The sequence below is a fragment of the Vicia villosa genome, unplaced genomic scaffold (assembly GCF_029867415.1).
Source record: "Vicia villosa cultivar HV-30 ecotype Madison, WI unplaced genomic scaffold, Vvil1.0 ctg.001555F_1_1, whole genome shotgun sequence".
In the NCBI taxonomy this organism is placed as follows: domain Eukaryota; kingdom Viridiplantae; phylum Streptophyta; class Magnoliopsida; order Fabales; family Fabaceae; genus Vicia; species Vicia villosa.
This window is the reverse complement of record NW_026705663.1, coordinates 498,644-520,186: the sequence shown is the minus strand read 5'-3', so window position 1 is coordinate 520,186 and position 21,543 is coordinate 498,644. Positions and strand designations below refer to the sequence as shown.

At 39.6% G+C, this 21,543-nt stretch overlaps 1 non-coding gene across 1 annotated transcript; it reads left to right on the top strand.

The window, feature by feature from the left end:
• Nucleotides 1-20,788: 20,788 nt before the first annotated feature.
• LOC131635835 (small nucleolar RNA R71) lies at nucleotides 20,789-20,895 on the top strand. Its single transcript, XR_009293883.1, has one exon. It is a non-coding gene; the product is annotated as a small nucleolar RNA R71 (small nucleolar RNA).
• Nucleotides 20,896-21,543: the final 648 nt, after the last annotated feature.

Here is a 21,543-nt window from a genome sequence, read left to right as displayed (position 1 = left end):
GGGTTGGATACCAGTATAGTGGAGCATCACTTGCCATTAAAAGCAGAATGCCCTCCGGTCAAGCAAAAATTGAGAAGAACTCACCCGGAGATGGCCATGAAAATCAAAGAGGAAGTTCAGAAGCAAATCAACGCAGGTTTCCTCGTCACTTCAGAATACCCTCAGTGGTTAGCTAACATTGTTCCCGTTCCTAAGAAAGACGGAAAAGTCCGCATGTGCGTCGACTACAGAGATTTGAACAAAGCTAGCCCTAAGGATGATTTTCCTTTACCACATATTGATATGTTGGTGGACAGTACAGCAAAATCCAAAGTTTTCTCATTCATGGACGGATTTTCAGGATACAACCAAATCAAAATGGCACCTGAAGACATGGAAAAAACAGCTTTCATCACCCCCTGGGGCACGTTCTGCTACCGTGTTATGCCTTTTGGACTAAAGAACGCAGGGGCAACTTATCAAAGGGCCATGACTACACTTTTCCATGACATGATGCATAAGGAAGTGGAAGTCTATGTGGACGACATGATTGCCAAATCAGAAAATGAAGAAGATCACATACAGAATCTGACAAAGTTATTTCAACGCTTACGGAAGTTTCAGCTTCGCCTGAACCCCAACAAGTGCACCTTTGGTGTCTACTCAGGGAAACTCCTTGGTTTCATTGTCAGCAAACGAGGAATCGAAGTAGATCCAGACAAAGTCAAGGCAATTCAAGAAATGCCTTCGCCCAGAACCGAGAAACAAGTTAGAGGATTTCTTGGACGTCTGAATTACATCTCAAGATTCATATATCTCATGACTGCAACTTGCGCTCCTATTTTCAAACTTCTACGGAAAAATCAAAGTTGCGTCTGGACAGACGATTGTCAGAAAGCGTTCGACAGCATTAAGGAATATCTGCTCGAACCACCCATCCTGTCTCCTCCAGTAGAAGGAAGACCTTTGATAATGTACTTAACCGTCTTAGAAGACTCCATGGGTTGTGTCCTTGGACAGCAAGACGAGACAAAGAGAAAAGCGCATGACAGCTTTATGCCACGGACAGCTATATCAACAAAGAATGAAGAAAGCTTTCGACAAAAAGGTTCGACCTCGCACAATCAAAGAAGGCGACCTTGTACAAAAAAAGATTCAATCTTTTCTCACAGATTCGAGAGGGAAATGGACTCCCAATTATGACGGCCCCTACGTGGTCAAGAGAGCTTTCTCAGGAGGAGCCTTAATACTCACGACTATGGATGGAGAAGAATTCACCCGTCCTGTGAACGTCGACGCAGTCAAGAAATACTTCGCCTAAATAATTAAAAGAACAGCTCGCTAAGTTGAAAACTCGCAAAGAGCGACTTAGGCAAAAAAGAGCGTCTCGGTGAATCGAAAACCCGAAAGGGCGATTCAGGCAAAAGTTAGAGACATAAAAAAAATAATAATTAATCAATCCCGGTAAACTTAAAACCCGAAAGGGGTAGTTTACGCAAAAGTTAGGGATATATGGCAAGTAACTGTGTTCAGGACAAACTTGATCATTCAAAATCCATAGCGGAGTGTTCATCAGCAGTAGGTCATCTTCTACGAAGCACGAATACAACGCAACTTGGAGTGGAAGGGAGAGATAACGGTCGTCACGTTTCATCGTAGCCCTTTTCCCGAAAATTACCAATTTCCAACTTTGTAAATACTCCATGGAATCAAGCATTTGGCTGATTACCATTCCATATATAATAATTTGAGCCTTGTGCTTTTCCTTTGCAATCTAGTCTTATTCAGTTTCTTGAAATGCATTTTAAATTTTAACAGTCATTTTCTTGAAACAAATGTTTTCATAAAATAAAAATGAATTTACTTGCAAAAATAAAGGTGAAATTTCTTTCTAAGGTTTACAAACAATAGGAAGAATGCAAACAGTTGCTCCAAGAACGGTTGAGACTCCGGGAACCAAGATTTCCCCATGAGGTCGCTTTGCGAACATCTCCCGATGACGGATCTTTACTTCAATTCATATTACTTACTTCGGACAGCGGACAACTGATAGCCAGGTATTCCCAACAGAGTTCGAACTCCAAGAAGAGGACATCTTCTGATCAACAAGAATTCAAGTCGTATCATTAGGGTTTTACATCTGCGACAATTCTATTCACTTTCACTTTACACTTTATTATTGTCATAATATTCATGCATACATTACATCATAACTGCATAGTCAAATTAGGCTTTTAAATCATGAGAACGCCTAAGTCATTAAGGCATGAACTCAAGTTTCCCCTGCAAGTTCCGGAGAAACTTTTTCCTTCAAGACAATGATCCATGTAGAGAGGTTTCCCCAAGCAAGTCAATAAATGGTAGTCTCCCTCAAAGAGATAGTTTGTTCACTTTTGGAATTCCTCAGCCGAAAATCTCCTGCAGAGCGACATTCGACAGTCTTCTTCAGATAAGATAGTCTGCTTCACATTCCGGAACTCCCTACAGGTTTGGTATTTCCCCAGCAGGGTCAAGAGGTGCCACTTCTTGACAAAGGAAAATTCAGAATCTCCCAGCAGATCGACAAATGATTCCCCAGCGGAGTCAGTGAATGATAGTCTTCGTCCAGAAGATAGTTCAGATTCTCCAACAGAGTCAGCAAATGGCAGTCTCTTTCGGCAGAAGACAGTTTGCTCACTTTCTTTCATGACAGGGTCAACAAATGGCAGTCTCTTTCAGTAGAAGACAGTTTGTTTCCCCAGGAGTCAGCAAATGGCAGTCTCTCCCAGTAGAAGACAGTTTGCTCACTTTCTCACAGCAGGGTCTACAAATGGCAGTCTCTCCCAGTAGAAGACAGTTTGTTTCCCCAGGAGTCAGCAAATGGCAGTCTCTTTCAGCAGAAGACAGTTTGCTCACTTTATCATAACAAAGGTCGACAAATGGCAGTCTCTCCCAGTAGAAGACAGTTTGCTCCCCTAGCAATTGGCAAATGGCAGTCTTTTCCCAAGAAAAGACAGTTTGTCTGCTAAATACTCAAGAGATCGACAAATGGCAGTTTCTTCAAACAGTTTGTCTATTTCTGGGATGTTTAACTCCCCACAGAGTCAATGAATGGCAGTGTTCCTCTTAGGAAAATAGTTCGTTGATTCCCCAGGCACCAATCGACGAATGGCAGTTTTCACCCCGAAAACAGTTCGTCCGCCTTCAAACCAAGTCATTAGCCCCTCAAAAGATCATGAGGCCATATGACATTCTTCCAAAGACGTCAAGTCAAAAGGGAAGATGGTGAAGTTTCTTTACAGCCGTCAAATGGCATCTTATCTCCAAGCGCTGGTAAGAAGTTTGACGAGGAAACAAACCTTTGAAGTTTCTCTACTACCATCAAATGGCGTCTCGTCTCCAAGTGCTGATGAGAAGTTTGATGAGGAAACAAACCTTTGGAGATTTTCTCTTTATCTGAGATATCGTCCAAACACAACTAAGACCAGTTTCGAGATTTGGACATCCGAAACAAAGGGGGAAGTTGTTTACCTTTTCTAAGTATCAACACTTAGTCAAAGAAGATGGATTGCGCATCCTACATCGCCATCCATTCACCAGAATCCACATCAAGTATTTCTGCAGGAGTTTGTCTCCTCATCCCCCGCCAAGTGCGACAACAGGATCAAATCATGCAAAGATTTTATCAATTACAACATCTCAGGAGCGCCCAAAATTCGGGCATTCTTTGATATTTAAGTCTCTTTTACGCAGGAGAGATCGAAATCTCAATCTCTCTCCCTCCAGATAAAAGAAACTTAAATAGGGGCATCTGTCATACCCTAATTTTTGACCCCCCTGAGATGACATATCTTCAGGATTTTTCATCAGGATAAGACAAGTACCCAGAGCAGTCATTTCTCCACCTGGTACCTAATCGAGGGTGCTCAAAGACAAGAAAGCTCAGGCAAAGGATCAATCAATACAAAGACTAATCTCTAATACAATCATGGGGCTCAAAGACTTCATTTTTCTCATCTATGATTGATTAGACATCCAGTCATCTGAGTACAGGTTTACTCAGGTCACCAGACTAGGGTTTTGGGCCTATCAAGGACTAAAATCAGGGATCACATTTGGGAAATCCTAAAAAGCCCCAGAGGGTCATTCAAAGACATCAATCTTCTTCAAATAACTCATATTACAAGATCTACTGGACATCACACTTCAATTCCAAGTCTACAGTCATTATTTTCACATGGTCGACAAATTAGGGTTTTGACCTAATTCACCAAGATGGTTGACTTTTGATCAGGGAATGAATCCAAAACTCAAGACATGATTCAAGGATCTCTACTACCTCAATATAATCCATTTACATCATTCATTTGAGGAAAAGATCTTGTTTCTACACAAAAACCCAAAAATTCACTTTGTCAGGAAAAAGTCAACTGTGAAGGATCATCATTGACTTTTAAGGTTTTTGGTCAAAAAATGACTTTCAAAGATCAATATCATCAATATATGGATGTCAAAGTCATTTGGCCAAAGAAATTCAAAGAAATTCATCAAGGAGCGAAAAGTCGGGAATTAGGGTTTTTGAAGGCATGGTGAGAACTCAAAATTTCACCTACACAACTCAAAAAACTTCCAACATGAAAGTTGTAGATCTTGCAAAATAAAACAACATCTTACAAGGGAACTTTTTTTCAAAAGATCAACCATTTATGAAGTTTTGGAAATTTTGAAGTTTAGGTCATAAACACTTAGAAATTTTTCTAAGTGTTTTAACCTAGTTTTCTTCCAACTTTGGCCTCATTTTTCACAAAATTCCCAAAGGAATCTGAAGAAGACATAAACTAATGATTTGAAGTAGATGTTTAGGGCTTTCCAAATTGTGTTCAACCTTCTCAAAATTCAATTTGAGCTAGGAGTTATGCTTGTTCAAAGTTGGCCTCATAAAGTGAAATTATAGGTCATGTGCAAATTGGAACTTTGCAATTTTGTGCATTTTGCTTCATGAATGGATGCTACACGACCCATAACATGTCTGAAACAATGCCATGCATTCATTTTCACCATGGCATGAAGATTGAAGAAGATTCCCAAAAGCAAGAACATGTGATTATGTAATCATTACTTTTGAGAATTTATGATAAGCAATGATTCACCAATTGGAATCTTCTCCTAAGCCAATAGAAACTTGCTACATATCAGAAATGTTCCCTAAGATCCTGCAAGATCAATGGTTGGGAGAATTGGCTCGAAAATGCATCATTGCATTTTGGAGATTCTTTGAATTTCTTCATGGCTAAGAAACCAAAACTCCCTCACTAAGGAAGCTCACTCCTCTGCAGCTATACTGATCCATTTGCCTATAAATAGAGGCCTCATTCTCATTCAGAAAACACACCAAAGCAACTCAATTACTTGCTTTCTCTTTCTCTCCTCTTGTTCATTGTTTTTCAAAGTTCTTTGGCAAGAAGAATCGTTTTCTTCAAACCAAAGCTCATCTTTGGAAAGTGAGCATTCCAACATCTCAAGGGAGGTCATTTGAGGTGATCCAAGCACCTGGATCACTTCTGTAAGTGGAGGAACACCATTGTTGCTCTCACTTGGAAGCATTTGCAGTTGGAGGTCCATGGAGTAACTCAGGGAGTCTCAGGCCAAACCAATCATTCAGACACACTCCCTAGGTCATAGTGGAGCTAACCAGATGGCTGCAGCTCACCTGTAACTCCAAATTCAACAACCTCCATGTTCACTTGAAGCTGAAATCGAGGGAGGTCCATAGAGCAATTCAGGAGGATTCAAGCTACAATAAGCATCCAGTTAGCATCATTGAGTCTCAGGGAAGCTATTGAGATCATTCATTCAAGCCCAGGTGCTCTCAATCATCCTCACGACCTTCAGTTTCAGAGGTAAGTTTCTGAACTTCACCTCTATAATTTAAGTACTCTTTGTGAAATAGCTCGATTCTATCTTGTTCAGCATCATCAGAGGATTGAAAACCCTCTATCATCATTCATTTATCTTTCAGTATAGTCATTTAATTTGATTTTGAAATTTTAGGGTTCTTCACGATTTCTGTTAAATTAATTAGATGTAGTTAATATTAGTTCATGTTAGTTACATATTTAGAATCGTGAGTGAATTTAGAGCAAGTTTCGTGTTTACATCATGGCAAATGATTGAGAAACAAGTGAGTTCAGAAATTCAAAAATCATGGAGCTTGAGGTTGAAGACGAAGATGGTGGTGGCGCCATTTTTAATTTCTCAGGGGAGGGTTTAAAATATATTTAACTGAAAGCGTTTTATAAACGACTAAACAACTTGCCCTAGTGGCCACACATGCGCCTTTAGTATCATCATGCCACAAGTCTGGGGTTCGAATCCCCCTCGCCCCAGACTTTTTGATTCTTTTATTTTTTAAGGAATTACAACTTGTTTTGAAATATGACCAAGTGGAGGCAACTTACTAACACCAAACGCGCGTTGGCGCAGTGGTGTTATTTTGAGTTGTTGGCTTCAAGGGCGTGGGTTCAAACCATGGTGAGGCCAAAACATTATTTTTTATCACTTATTTCCTTCAATTTTCTCACAACTTCATATAATTAATTAACCTATCAAATTAATTTATTTTCACTTCATTTTTTACACACATGCTATTTAATATCTCTATTTTGTGAATAATAAAAAAGATCATAAAAATATTATTTATTTCACATGTTTTTATTAGGTTTAAAATAGTATGTTTTTAGGTGTTTTCTTAAATACTTTAATACATATTTTCACTTTGTTTTAACCTAATCATTTTTGTAAATAAATTTATGATAAAACCCTAATCACTTAGGTCTTAATTAGGCATAGATCTTCATCTTTGCTTTAATTAAGTTGACTTTTGTCAAATCTCAAAACTATTTTCAATCTCTGATAAAATCAAATGATTAGGGTTTTCAAACAACAAAACCTTGTATCATTCCAAATCTTTTTTTTCAAATTGCTTTTATCACCAGTACTGTAAAGTACTGGGCCTCTAATAGAGTGTAAGTCCCAAAAATCTTCTCTTCTTAGCTTGTTTTCAAAACTGTATTTTCAAAATCTTCTTTCTGTTTTTCAAAACATTCTTCTGGTATTTGAAGGGCATTATTCCCGGTGAAACTCTTCAGATACCTATGTGACCTTTGTCCATCTTCACTTCTTCTGTTTTCAAAAACCATTAACTGTTTATCATATATATATTCAACTGTTATCAACAAAACAACAAAAATACTGTTGAGGCCCTGTACATACTTCTTCAAAGGCCTCCACTCCATCCAGGTTAGGCTTTACAAGCTTTCAATTTACAGTCTTTATTTAAATTACTGTCAAATATAAACTGTGCATATATTAGTTTAGAACTGCGTTTGAGTATAAACCTTAGGACAGTTAAACTATATATATATATTATAGGAATATGGCCTAGGATTGAGAATGTCTTCCCGGTGAAGGCTCTTTCCTAATTAGAGATCTGTAGTTCAAACCCCCAAGATGAATTATTCCCGGTGAAACATCTTGGCAAAAACCTTAGAATCCAAATAAATAGGACACATCCACCCAAAGAGGAATTATTCCCGGTGAAACCTCTTACCCATTTGCTTAGAGCCAAAATAAGTTCAAAACCACATAAGCTTTCTCTTGTGCTATAACAAGGACCCTCGATTAGCCTCCTCTTGGGCTTTGTACAAGGACCCACAGGCTTCTTAAAAGCATTTCCAGCTTCCTCTTGAGTTTGTATACAAGGACCCATCAGGTTTCTTATAAACATAGGAACAGGTCTTTAGTCACCTTTTAGCCTACCCTGGTGAGTTTCTTCCAATTTAAACCAGACTTAAAACAAGCTAAGATTGTCTCAATTCTACATTGAGTACATTTTTGGAATGAGAGACATGGACAGTCTCTGTCACCCTTATCTTCATCAATCCTCCTTAGTAGAGTCTAGGATCTATGTTTTGGTCATCCTCAGCATTGAGTCAGCCTTCATCTTGGGCTTTAAACAAGAAGTCTTCACTAGATAATCTTTCTGCCATCTTTTCATTTCAAAAAATCCCTGGAAAGGGTTAGCCTCCAAAGTCATTTAAAACCAATCCATTCCTTCATTTCAACAAAAAACCCCTGGAAAGGGTTAGCCTCCAAAGTCAATTAATAAAAGTCAAAAGAATAACTTCATTCTCTTAGGAGATAATTTCCCCAAAAGAGTCAAAATCCCTGGAAAGGGTCAGCCTCCAAAAACATGATAAAGTCAGTCTTTTAACAGACAAATTCACCAGTTGAGTCAAAATCCCTGGAAAGGGTTAGCTTCCAAAGAAAAACAGTCTTTTTAATCTCCAGTAGAGTTAAAACCAACAAAAACAGTTAGCCTCAACCTTGGGCTTCATACAAGGCACCCAAATAATAAAACTCCCCTGTCAAGAGTCAGCCTCAACCTTGGGCATTGTACAAGGCAGATAATAGAGTCTCCCCAGTGAGTTCTTCATCACTCAGTAGCCACAACCTTGGGCTTTGTACAAGGCAGATAAACCATATCTTTCATGTGTCAAAGATTCCTAACACTTAGGATCTTTTCCCCATATAGTCATCCATACTTAATTCATTTAAGAGTCCGCCACAACCTTGGGCTTTGTACAAGGCAGAAAATAATGTTTTCCCTAGCTAGAGTCAGCCACAACCTTGGGCTTTGTACAAGGCACATAAAATAAAGTCATTCATTCAATTATCCTCAACAGTCAGCCACAACCTTGGGCTTTGTACAAGGCACACAAATAGAGTCTCCCTAAGTAGAGTCAGCCTCAATTCTGGGCTTTGTACAGAACACAAAAAATACCCTGTAATTAACCCCCAGTGGAGTCATCTCCCAGAGTCAATAATATCAATTAATCAATCAAAAAGCCTCAAGCTTGGGCCTCATACAAGCCAGCTAAAGTCAAATCTTTTATACAGTAGATAGACATAGCTTATCTCTATAGAGAGATATTTTTACTACTCTACCACATTCAAACAAACAAACATTTCAATTTCAATTTCAATCAAAGTCTCCCATTTAGGACTCTGAAAGACATGCTCTGGCACATCCCCAGACTTGTACACTTTCCCTAATTTGGACGAGCATTTTTCTTTCATTTAAGAGGCATCTGACTGGCATACTTGTACACCCAAGTAAGGTCCCCCTCTTGAATGAAATGAATCCAGTTATTCTGTCACTCTTTCAAAATGTTTGTGGTAGAATAGTACAAATACCTCTCTGTAGAGATAATTTCATGTCTCTTTACTGTAAACAGAGATTTAATTCCAAGCTTCAACCTTGAGCTTCAAGCAAGGCACCAAAAACAATTAATTTCCCTAGTTAGTTCCCCGAACTACATTAAGCTCTGACTTCCACTAGGGATATGTAGGCATGAGGTTCACAAGGAATCTCAGCGAGCTAATAAAATACCAAAAATAGTCAGTCTGTCTGTCTGTCTGTCTTTTCAAATCAAATCAATTCCTTCTCCTAACACAAAGGAGAAACTTTCCCAATCATTAGCAGCAAACACAATCACAATGACACAGAGAAGGTTCCTGTAGAGTACTACAGATATGTAGGGTGTTTAAACACTTCCCTATGTATAACCGACCTCCCGGACTCCAGAATTTCTAGTCTAGGTGTAAATCCCCACACTTAGCAAACTCCTAGGGTTTAGTTGAGATCTTTTTTCCCCTTTCCTACTCGTAGGACAAATAAGAAAGTTCGTGTGATATCGTAGGAAGAACTGAAATAAAATTCATCCCACCACGGGCGCATTCTCCTTCCAAATTTCGCGTGAAGGGTCTAGCGTGCCGTCCTCCCAAGTGAAACGGGGAGGTAAAGAAAACGACACCACACATCCTTAAAACTAATGTCCTATGTCTACTATCCAGTTAAAGTCCTCAAACTTTCGCTCTATTGGTTTTAACCTTTGACCGTCCTAAGCCCTCAAACTTTCGCTCTATTGGTTTTAAGACTTACTAATTAAACTAGACATATAAACCAAAAATAAGTGATAATTAATAAAACATAATTTAAGCCAATTTATTTCGGATCCTACGGCTAACTTACTTTACATACCGACACCTTTAGTAATTTAGCCAGACATATTAATACGATTAAACATGCATAAATCGGTTCGGTTCATAATAATAGGCATATTAAATGGCATATAATATATCATGCAATAATAATATAAATAAAGGCGGTAAATAAAAACCTGAATTAAAATAAATCTGAATTGAATTGAATCTTGAAGTACTCGAACTTCCACCACAGGTTGGCTGGATCGTTCTTCGAAATTTAAATGGCAGAAAATAAAAACAAGGAAATAAAACAATAAATCTAACGTAAGGCTAGATCTACGAAAAGTTCACAACAATTTCCAGTGTAGAAATCGTTGTGAGAAAATAAACGGTTAAATGAAAGCAGAATAAGGAAAAGCAGTTCGCGGTACAATTTCGGCAGCACTTCGTTGGCAGGAAATCGGACAGATTGAAGTGAAGTGACTGGTCCTATTTATAGGAGGGGCTTTGCAGTTGCTTTGCGTGAAAAGAGGAACTTCTGCAGACTGGGACGTGGAGACGTGCGTCTCCTATTCTTCAGGGAGACTTGAGACGTGCGTCTCAAGTGGAGAGAATTTAGGGAGGTGGAGACGTGCGTCTCCCTTTTGCTGAGGTGGCAGAGACGTGCGTCTCTGCTTACTTGTGTGGCTTGGGCTGCTTTCCTTCGTGGGCTGGATTGCTTCATTGAGTCTTTGGGCCTCTTTCAGCACACTTGGCCTTTAATTGCACTCCCTTTTTACTTCAGCACCCAATTTATGTCTTTTAGGCATAGAAAAGGGTCGTTTTGGCTCCATTTCTTCTCTTTTTCACAATTCGGCATAGTAAGAGTGTAAAACCTGAAACAAAGCAAAAACACGCGTAATATCATAATAAATTAACATAATAAACGGAAAAAGCTATAAATATCTATGGATTTTAAGCTAAATATACGATATAAAATCGTGTTATCAAATTCCCCCAGACTTGAACCTTTGCTTGTCCTCAAGCAAAATAAGAAGATAAAGATAAATGAAACACACTTCCACCACGTCGTTCAGTCATACTCAGCTACATAGTGTTCTTATTCGGAAATAATGATAATGAATCTAGCAATAAACCTATAGTAACAACACTAAACAACTCCCAGTATGCATACCAATCCGAATCATGCCATTATAGCTCGACCTTTTTGACTTGTCATCATGTTTCACCCTTTTCATTCGCGCGCAATCACATTAAGCCCATTATCTTGACACGCACATAGCAGAGTAGTCGGTTAGTGACTATGATCCTTCTCATGGAGTTCTGGCACAATAAGTGGTATACTCCTTAGCACTCACTTGTAGATTGTGGGGAATCGGACAATAGTCCTTCCTACCAAGTTCATTACCAGATGACTTCTGAACCAATCGACAGTGAGTTTTTAAATTCTTTGTATTTGAGATTTGCGACCGTTAGGTTAAATGATCTTGTGAGGATCACCTTACTTAGTAGGCACATTTCTTCTTATGGTTAAGCACATAATTATTATTATGAGGATCATACACTTATATTCATCGACTCTCTGCGTAGTTTGTATCTAAGACGGTGCCGACTGCTAGAATAAACTACTAAGGGTTATTTCAAAACTTAAAGTCGATGGTTTTGGTATAACGGGTATTCAAATCGGTTACGCATACTCGGGGGTTTTAGAGTGTTGGGACAATAAGGATATTGGCTATATTCAGTTTCAATGTGTTGAGTGTTTGAGTAGCTTCGTATTTCTTAAACGTGTGGGATTTGCGTTTATCGTTTAGGAGCAAAATTTTTGTTATGGCTCAAGAAAATGGAAGAAATTGAAATAACTACGGAATTATACATATAAGACTTAAATTCCATAAATATTCTTTATTGAATTAGAAAAACATTACAAGGAAGGGAAATAACTGAAGGAAAAAAAAATAAAACTAAAGGAAATAGAAATAATACGACTCCCCCAGACTTAGATGATGCAATGTCCTCAGTGCATAAGAACTACTCCTCATTGTTGCGGTTTCGAGAACTGCTCGCGCCTCTTGTACGAACACGGCGACGTCTATCAGGAGAGTCATTCACACGAATGTCAAGATCATGCAAATATGTAGCAATTTCAGCGTATTGACTTTCGTTCCTAATAGCATAGTCACGGTGCTCCTGTTGCATCTCTCGGATGAGCCTAATTGTTTCAGTTTGGTTTGTCTGCATAGCTTGAACGAGTTGATCTTGTCGTTGAATAGCAGCATACATGGCTTCAAGAGTGATAGGCGGAGGGTTGTTTGGAGGAGGTTGGTTGACATCAGCTTGCCCTTGGTTGAGTTCTTCTTCATTTGCATCCATAGGTTCATTAGGATGTTCTTGTTGGTCATCTTGAGGGTTGTCTTCAATAAGCCTCCAACGTTGAACATAACGGATGTTGATTCTTTCAGGACATGGAAGGATGACATAAGGAATAGGAACTTTGTTGACGACCAAAGTGTATCGGCCATCATGGCGGGGTGAAACCAAGTGGGAATCGCGGCAGTAGGTGAGATCGAGTGACTGAGCAGGCTTCATGAGATGTGAGAGTGATAGGAGCTCGTCACCAAGACCTAAAGCACAGGCCAAGGTAGTAATAATGCCTCCAAGCAAGAATGGATTTGTAGCGGGGGCGTTAACTAAACCTTGGATGTGTTGGAACATAAACGGTGCGGCATTGAAACGGATATTGTTAAGCGCACAGTAAAGGAAAAATAATTCATTTTTGTTTACCTTGTGGTTGTTGGATCTCGCAAAAATAGTATGCCCCAAAACACGTTGAAAATAACGTATAACAGGGTTTTGAATGTGGGAAGCATGGAGAGCTCTCCAACCGGTAGGATTTTCTCCAGTTAGATGGAACCAAAATTCAAAAGCGAGTTCTTCCCAGGATCGACCATTGAGTTCTTGAAAGATTGAGCGGTGAGCAATTGGTGCATGATTAAAATGCAAATATGAAGCTACGACATCTTGATCTAGAGCATATTCATGGTTGAACATCCGGAATTGGATGCTACCGGTTGAGAGTGGTTGATTAGAGGGAGTGTCGTAGTTGAAGGAACTCAAAAATTCTAAGACGAGCGGCTCATAAGTAGGTACGGGTTCGGTACAAAGATGGTGGAGGCTAGATTTGGTGAGCAGACGGGTAACACCATCAATGAGACCCAAAGTTTCTAGACATTCGGTGTTCACGAATTTTGTGGGAACAACCGAACGTTCGTAGAAGGCGACATATTTTGTTTGTTGAGCATCATTGTCATCATCTCGGAAGATAATGTTTGAAAGGTCGGGAGGTGGTCGCTCGGGACGCTCACTGCGGATTAATGAACGTGGAGGCATGGTGAGTATGGAAATGAAAAATAGAAATGTAGTGTAGAAGAAAAATAGAGAATGGTATGAAAGTTGTGAAGAAGAAGAGTGGTGGTGGTGTGGTTTTATAGTGAGGTTTGAAAATGGTGTGGTTAATGGAAAATTAAAATGGATTAATGGTGGTGTTTGAAGTTTGAATAGAATAGAGAAATGGGAAATGAATGGAGTTTAAGAGATGAATGATGGAGGATGAATGAGGTTAATGGAGTTTAAATGGAGTAAATAGGGGAAGAATGAAGAAGATTGAAAGATGAATTTTGAAATTCAAATTCAAAATTCAAGAGGGAAAGAGAGTGGTCTGCGTGGTCAAACAGACTGCTGGCCTTGGGCGACATGCGTCTCAGGCAGCCAGTTTGCTGGGGCAGAGCATGGAGACGTGCGTCTCCTGTTCCTTTGGTTCGTGTCAGCTGGCCCCACACAGATGGAGACGTGCGTCTCCTGTTGCAGGCAGGTGGGTCACGCATGCAAGTGACCAGACAGTGCTGACAGATACTATTAATGTTGTCCATCAGTTCATAACAGTGTCGAATTTTAATACTATTAACAGCAAAAATGATAACTAGGCAAGTATATATATAGCAGTCAATAGCAGTGTAACATAACACAGTAGCAGTAATCAAAAGAATTTTGCATTTAATATTAAACCAGTACTGAGTGTTAACAGAAACAGAAAGTAAAAGTGCAGAAAAAATGAAAATCTAAACTAGGAAGAAAAATTACTAAAACTAGAAATAAAATCTAATAGTCTAATACGGTAACATCTAGCCACGTCTATTGTTGTTCTGATTAGACTGAATGTGTTTGAAAACTTCGTCGAACTGAGCATTTACTGTGTCGATAAAATCGAAGAAATGCATTTGCAAAGTGTGTAGCTCGTTGCGCACATGTTGTACATCTTGTTGTAGCGCAGTGATGGCTTGCTCGTGCGTATTCAGATTAGGCATTCTTTGATTTACCGATGCGGTAGATGTAGCAGGTTGTTGTTGCTCGAGCTCGACATCAGTCATATCAACAGTGTGATCATCAACGGAGTCTTCAGAACGAGTTTCAGGCTCATACTCAGATATAGGTTCATCAATAGGAAGAGGTTCGTAATCAGGAATGGGTTCATCAACAGGAAGAGGTTCATAATAACCAGGAGGTGTTTCAGGTTCAGATTCAGATGCAGGCATTTCCTCATCAAAATGTTCATAAGCTTGAGGAGTTTCAGGTGATGGCTCTCTCTCAGGAATCTGACCATAGTAAAGCCAGTTGGCAGGGTTGTGCACACTCGTCCTAGGATTCGGTAAGGTGAACTGATACCAAACTTTGTTATCAATGAGAAATTCAAAACGATCAGGTCCAAGATTACCGATGATACCTCGATTAAAGCAGAAATTGATGTCCATAGAGGTATGGGTACCATAAGGTGTCAATCTAAGCAAAGGCACTCTCATTCCTATGGCATTAGCAATCATAGTGACAAATCCGCCGATCCTAATGGGTGAAACTTCGTCTTGCGTGATGCGCTCGAAGTTTGTTAGCATGAATGCGATGGCATTGACCGGGCGGTTCTGAGAGGTACAAAACATGATGAACAACTCTTCTCTAGTAACTTCAGTGACATTATCGGGCTTTCCAAAAATATAGTGAGCAAGGATCTTGTGAAAGTAGCGGAAAGCAGGATTGTGGATGTTCTCAGATTGAAATTCATTCTCTTCAGGGTTGTCGTTTCCAGTGATCTTGCCCCAGTATTTTTCCAACTCCCAGTATGGAAGATTTTCTTCAGCTACTTGGGCGTATGCATCAGGTCCATGAGGTAGTTCTAACATTTCAGCAAAATCTCGGATGCAGAAATTAAACTCCATACCAAAGAGTCTAAAGAGAATAACTCCTTTTTTCAGTCCTTGTCCACAGTTTGGAAGATAGGTCAGGGAGCTCAAGAATTCCAGAGTGAGCTTCCGATAAGTGCTAAACTTGCGGAACAAGTGAGAACCAGTCCAACCAATTTGGTTAAGCAGGTGTAGGATGCTTTCTTCGATACCAAGTTTCACCATAGTTGGTTGGTGAGGATAGCAAGTCAACTCCATGTGTCTTCCAGCCAGCTTGTTAAATCTTGCTTCTTGTCCTCTACCACGGAACACAACTTCCATATTATCAACTTCTTGCATCGTAGTTAGTAGTTAAATGAAAAACCTAGAAGTTGAAAAATATTAAGATTAAGTTAGAACTTGGCTAGTGTTCATTTTTTTAAAAGAAAAAATAAAATTAAATAAAACAAGTTATAATAATAATTATAATTATAAAAAGGAAGTATTTTCTCGAATTAAGAAAGCGACTATAATTATAATAATTATTAAAAGATGTATGAAAAATAATAAGAAAATTAAAATCTAGAATAATTAAAAATAGAATAATTAAATGAAAATTAAAGGTTAAAATTTTAAAAATAAAATAAAAAATCAAGAGAATAAATAAATGTGGGTTGTCTCCCACCAAGCGCTTTGTTTAATGTCGTAAGCTCGACGATTTTAAAATAGAAAACTATTTTTTCGAAAGAGCGGGCAGTTCGTCAAGTTTAAAAACTTCGATGTTTTCATCGTATTCGAGATGATGGTAATACTTAAGACGTTGCCCATTTACGACAAAAGGTTTGACGGTTTCTCCTTTGATTTCTATCGCTCCACATGGAAATATGTTAGTTATTTCGAAAGGGCCAGACCATCTAGATCGTAACTTACCTGGAAATAATTTTAGTCTAGAATTAAATAAAAGCACTTTATCGCCTATGCTAAAATTTTTCCTAGATATACGCTTGTCGTGCCATTTTTTCGTTCGCTCTTTATAGATTTTGGCGTTTTCGTAAGCGTCTTGTCTAAGTTCTTCTAATTCGTTTATGTCTAGAAGTCGTTTCTCACCAGCGGCAGTGTAGTTTAGGTTTAAGTTCTTAATAGCCCAGTAGGCTTTATGTTCTAACTCTACCGGTAGGTGGCATGATTTTCCATAAACGAGTTTGAATGGGGTAGTTCCTATTGGAGTTTTGAAAGCTGTTCTATAAGCCCATAAAGCTTCATTTAGCTTGGTTGATCAATCTTTCATAGATATAGCAACAGTTTTCTCCAATATTTGTTTTATTTCGCGGTTAGATACTTCTACTTGTCCGCTTGTTTGTGGATGGTATGGTGTGGCTATTCGATGATTCACTCCATATTTTCGAAGGAGTTTCTCAAGTATTCTTGAAATGAAATGGGAACCACCATCGCTAATCACCAATCTTGGCACACCGAACCTAGGAAAGATGACGTTTTTGAAAAGTTTGATAACTACTCGTGTATCGTTTGTAGGAGAAGCAATAGCTTCTATCCATTTTGAAACGTAATCGACGGCTACGAGTATATATTGATTTCCAAACGATGACGGAAATGGTCCCATGAAGTCTATTCCCCAGACGTCAAATATTTCTACTTCAAGAATGCCCTTTTGAGGCATTTCATCGCGTCTTGAAATGTTTCCAGTTCGTTGGCATCTATCACAGCTTAGTACAGCAAAATAGACGTCTTTCCACAGGTTAGGCCAGAAAAGTCCAGATTGAAGGATTTTGGCGCAGGTTCTAGATGTGCTATGGTGTCCTCCACACGGTGCAGAATGGCAGTGTGTTATTATGCTTCTTATCTCTTCCTCGGGTACACAACGTCTAAAGATTCCATCGGGGCCTCTTTTGAACAAGAGTGGGTCATCCCAATAGTAATGTTTTAGGTCGTGGAAGAATTTCTTCTTCTGTTGGTAACTTAGATCAGGAGGAAGCACACCAGCAGCTAGGTAATTTACGAAATCTGCATACCAAGGTGCGTCAGATCGGGCTAAAGCTATTTCAGCTAATTTCTCGGTTTCAGAGTTTGGATGGTATGGTTCGAATTCATTTGCTTCTAATTGGGCGATGAGTCTTTCATAAGGGAAATCATCGTCAATTGGTACTTGTTCGGGTTTCAGATTTTCCAATCGAGAGAGGTGATCTGCTACGACATTTTCAGTGCCTTTCTTATCTTTAATTTCCAGGTCGAACTCTTGTAGTAACAAGATCCATCTCAAAAGTCTTGGTTTAGCGTCCTTTTTGGTTAGGAGGTACCTAATGGCGGCGTGGTCAGTGTATATGATTATTTTGGCTCCTACCAGGTAAGAACGGAATTTGTCTAATGCGAATACGACAGCTAATAATTCTTTTTCTATCGTGGCATAATTCATCTGAGCTTCGTCTAGGGTTCTACTCGCATAATATATGACATGTAGTTTCTTATCCTTTCTTTGTCCTAGAACGGCTCCTACAACATAATCACTTGCGTCACACATTATTTCGAAAGGCTCATTCCAGTCGGGAGGTTGCATGATTGGCGCAGAGATTAATGCTCGTTTAAGCGTTTGAAATGCTTCAGTGCATTTATCGGTGAAAATGAATTCGGCGTCTTTCATAAGTAGTTCAGTTAAGGGTTTGGTTATTTTAGAGAAATCCTTAATGAAGCGTCGGTAAAAACCAGCGTGTCCCAGAAAACTTCTTATTTCTCTAACGGTTTTGGGAGGTTGAAGGTTTTCGATAATTTCGATTTTTGCTTTATCAACTTCGATTCCTCTATCGGATACGATGTGTCCAAGTACAATTCCTTGTCGAACCATGAAATGGCATTTTTCCCAATTAAGGACTAGGTTTACGCTTACGCATCGTTTAAGCACCATTTCAAGGTTTTCTAAACATGTTTCAAAACTTCCTCCACAGACAGAGAAGTCGTCCATAAAGACCTCCATTATTCCATCTAGGAAATCGGCAAATATTGCCATCATGCATCTTTGGAAGGTCGCGGGTGCATTGCAGAGTCCAAAAGGCATTCGTCTATAAGCGAATGTACCATAAGGGCAGGTGAATGTGGTCTTCTCTTGGTCGTCAGGGTGGATAGGAATTTGGAAAAATCCGGAGTATCCATCCAGATAACAAAAATGCGAGTGTTTAGCTAGGCGTTCGAGCATTTGATCTATGAAAGGTAAAGGGAAATGGTCTTTTCGGGTAGCTTTGTTTAGCTTCCTATAGTCAATGCACATTCTCCATCCAGTTTGGGTACGTTGTGCTACAGATTCTCCTTTTGCATTAGTGATTACAGTGACTCCTCCTTTCTTTGGTACGACGTGAACAGGACTAACCCATTTACTATCGGATATAGGATATATTATTCCAGCTTCTAGCAGTTTTTGGATTTCCTTTTTAACCACATCGCTCATAATAGGATTTATTCGCCTTTGATGTTCCCTAGAGGTTTTACTATCGTCTTCGAGCATAATGCGGTGCATACACAGAGAAGGGCTTATACCTTTCAGATCTGATATGTTATATCCTAAAGCGGTAGGGTATTTTCTTAGGACATTAAGTAATTTTTCGGTCTCGGTTCGTCCTAAGTTGGCGTTCACTATAACTGGTCGGTTTAGTTCTTCGTCTAGAAACTCGTATCTAAGATCGGTAGGAAGTGTCTTCAGCTCTATAGCAGGTTTCTTAGGTCCAGGTATAGGATCAGGAGTTAAAGCTAAGCATTCACTCAGGTGGTTATCTTGATATTCCTCACGCCAGTTGTCATCTTCAAAAATTGGCGGCATAGGAATTCTTAGGGTTTCGGTTTCCTTATTTGGTTCGGATTTTATTTCCTTGACACACTCGTCGATTATGTCAGCAGAACAGCATGTGTCAATTATAGAAGGTGCTTTTAGGAATTGGGAAAGGATAAATTCTATTTTCTCTTCTCCTACTTCGAAAGTAAGCTTTCCTCGCTTTACATCTATAATTGCACCAGCGGTTGCTAAAAATGGTCTTCCTAATATGATCGGGATGTTAGAATCTTCTTGGATATCCATAATGATGAAGTCAGTTGGGATGTAGAATTGACCTACACGAACAGGGATATTCTCTAACATTCCTACAGGGTATTTAACTGAACGGTCTGCTAGTTGAAGAGACATTCTTGTTGCTTTAAGCTCACCTAGATTGAGTTTCTTACAGGTTGAAAGAGGCATCAAACTAACACTAGCTCCTAAATCGCACAAGGCTTTCTCTATGATGGTTTTTCCAATTACGCAGGGTATAGAGAAACTACCAGGGTCTTTCAGTTTTGGAGGCATGTTGTTTTGGATGATAGCGCTACATTCAGCGGTAAGCGTTATAGTTTCGTTATCCTAGAGTTTCTTTTTGTTTGATAAGATTTCTTTTAAGAATTTAGCGTACGAAGGCATCTCAGTTATGGCTTCTGTGAATGGTATGGTTATGTTTAATTGCTTCAGAAGTTCTACAAATCTTTTAAATTGCGCTTCGGTTTTTGATTTAGCTAATCTCTGAGGGTAAGGAATTGGTGGCTTATAAGGTGGTGGTGGAACATAAGGTTTCTCTTTTTCGGGTTCCACTTCGTTATTGTTCTCATCAGTCTTAGCAGTTTGTTCGTCAGTTGTTTTCTTTTGGGTTTCCTTTGGCTCTTGTTGTGACATGGGTACGTTTTGAGTTCTAGGATCTATGGGTCCATCGTAATTCGTTCCACTTCGTAGTGTTATCGCGTTCGCATGTCCTTTAGGATTTGGTTGAGGTTGAGCAGGAAACGTGCCAGCAGGGGCAGCAGTAGGTGCTTGTTGTTGAGCTACTTGTGAGATTTGAGTTTCTAACATTTTGTTATGCGTAGCTAAGGCATCTACTTTGTTCGATAGTTGTTTTAGTTGCTCGCTATTGTGGATGTTTTGATTCAGGAAGTCCTTATTGGTTTGTTGTTGGGAAGCTATGAAGTTCTCCATCATGATTTCTAGATTTGACTTCCTAGGGGTGTTTTGAGCAGCTACAGGCGCTTTTTGGTAGCCAGGTGGTACAGCAGGTGCTTGTCCAGGCGCGTACAACGCATTGTTGTTCTTATAAGAAAAGTTCGGGTGGTTTTTCCATCCAGGGTCGTACGTGTTAGAATAAGGGTTTCCTTGAGCGTAGTTTACTTGATCAGATGGGACTCCAGTCAAGAGTTGGCATTCAGCAACTACATGCCCAGTCAATCCACAAATCTCGCAGTTAGGTGTTACAGCGGCAGCGGTGGCGGAAGGAGTGATGGTTAAATTCTCGATCTTTTGAGTTAAAGCGTCTACTTTAGCGTTAACGCGGTCTATACCACTTATTTCGTACATTCCTCCTTTGGTTTGGGCTTTCTCTAGAGCGGCTCGTTCTCCACCCCATTGGTAATGGTTTTGTGCCATGTTCTCTATAAGTTTGTATGCTTCATCATGGGGTTTGTCCATTAATGCTCCGCCAGCAGCGGCATCTATAGTCATTTTAGTGTTATATAAGAGACCACCATAGAAAGTATGGATGATCAGCCATGGTTCGAGTCCATGATGAGGGCATATTCTAAGCATGTCCTTGTAACGTTCCCAAGCTTCGAAGAGTGATTCGTTATCTTTCTGGGTAAATCCGTTGATTTGACCTCTAAGCATAGCAGTTTTGCTAGGCGGAAAATATCTCGCTAAGAATACTCTCTTCAATTCGTCCCACGTAGTTATGGAATTGGAAGGCAGGGATTGAAGCCACGCTCTCGCTCTATCTCTCAAAGAGAAAGGGAAAAGGCGTAATCGAATAGCTTCGGAACTAACGTTGTTGGCTTTGATAGTGTCGGCGTATTGCACAAACACGGATAAATGGAGATTGGGGTCGTCTACAGGGCTTCCAGAGAATTGATTCTGTTGAACAGCTTGGACCAGTGAAGGTTTCAGTTCGAAATTGTTCGCCTCAATCGCAGGTGGTGCGATACTTGAATGCGGTTCAGCGCGCGAAGGAGCGGCATAGTCTCTAAGAGGACGAATAGCAGCCATCTCTAACTTCGGGGTAATTTGATTGATTTGATCAGTAAAAATCAATTCCTGATTAATCGGAATTTCTGCTACTTCGGGAAGATTGCGAGCTCGTCGTTTGACGTTAATGAAACGTTCGATCTCGTTAATTCGTTGTATTAAATCTCCTCCTTGTGAACGAGTATTTGGCATACAATCGTTCAAAAAGAAAGGGAAGAATTGTCCTAGTCTCTACGGTGTAACAGTGAGTTACGATATCGACTTAAATAGTCCCCGACAATGGCGCCAAAAACT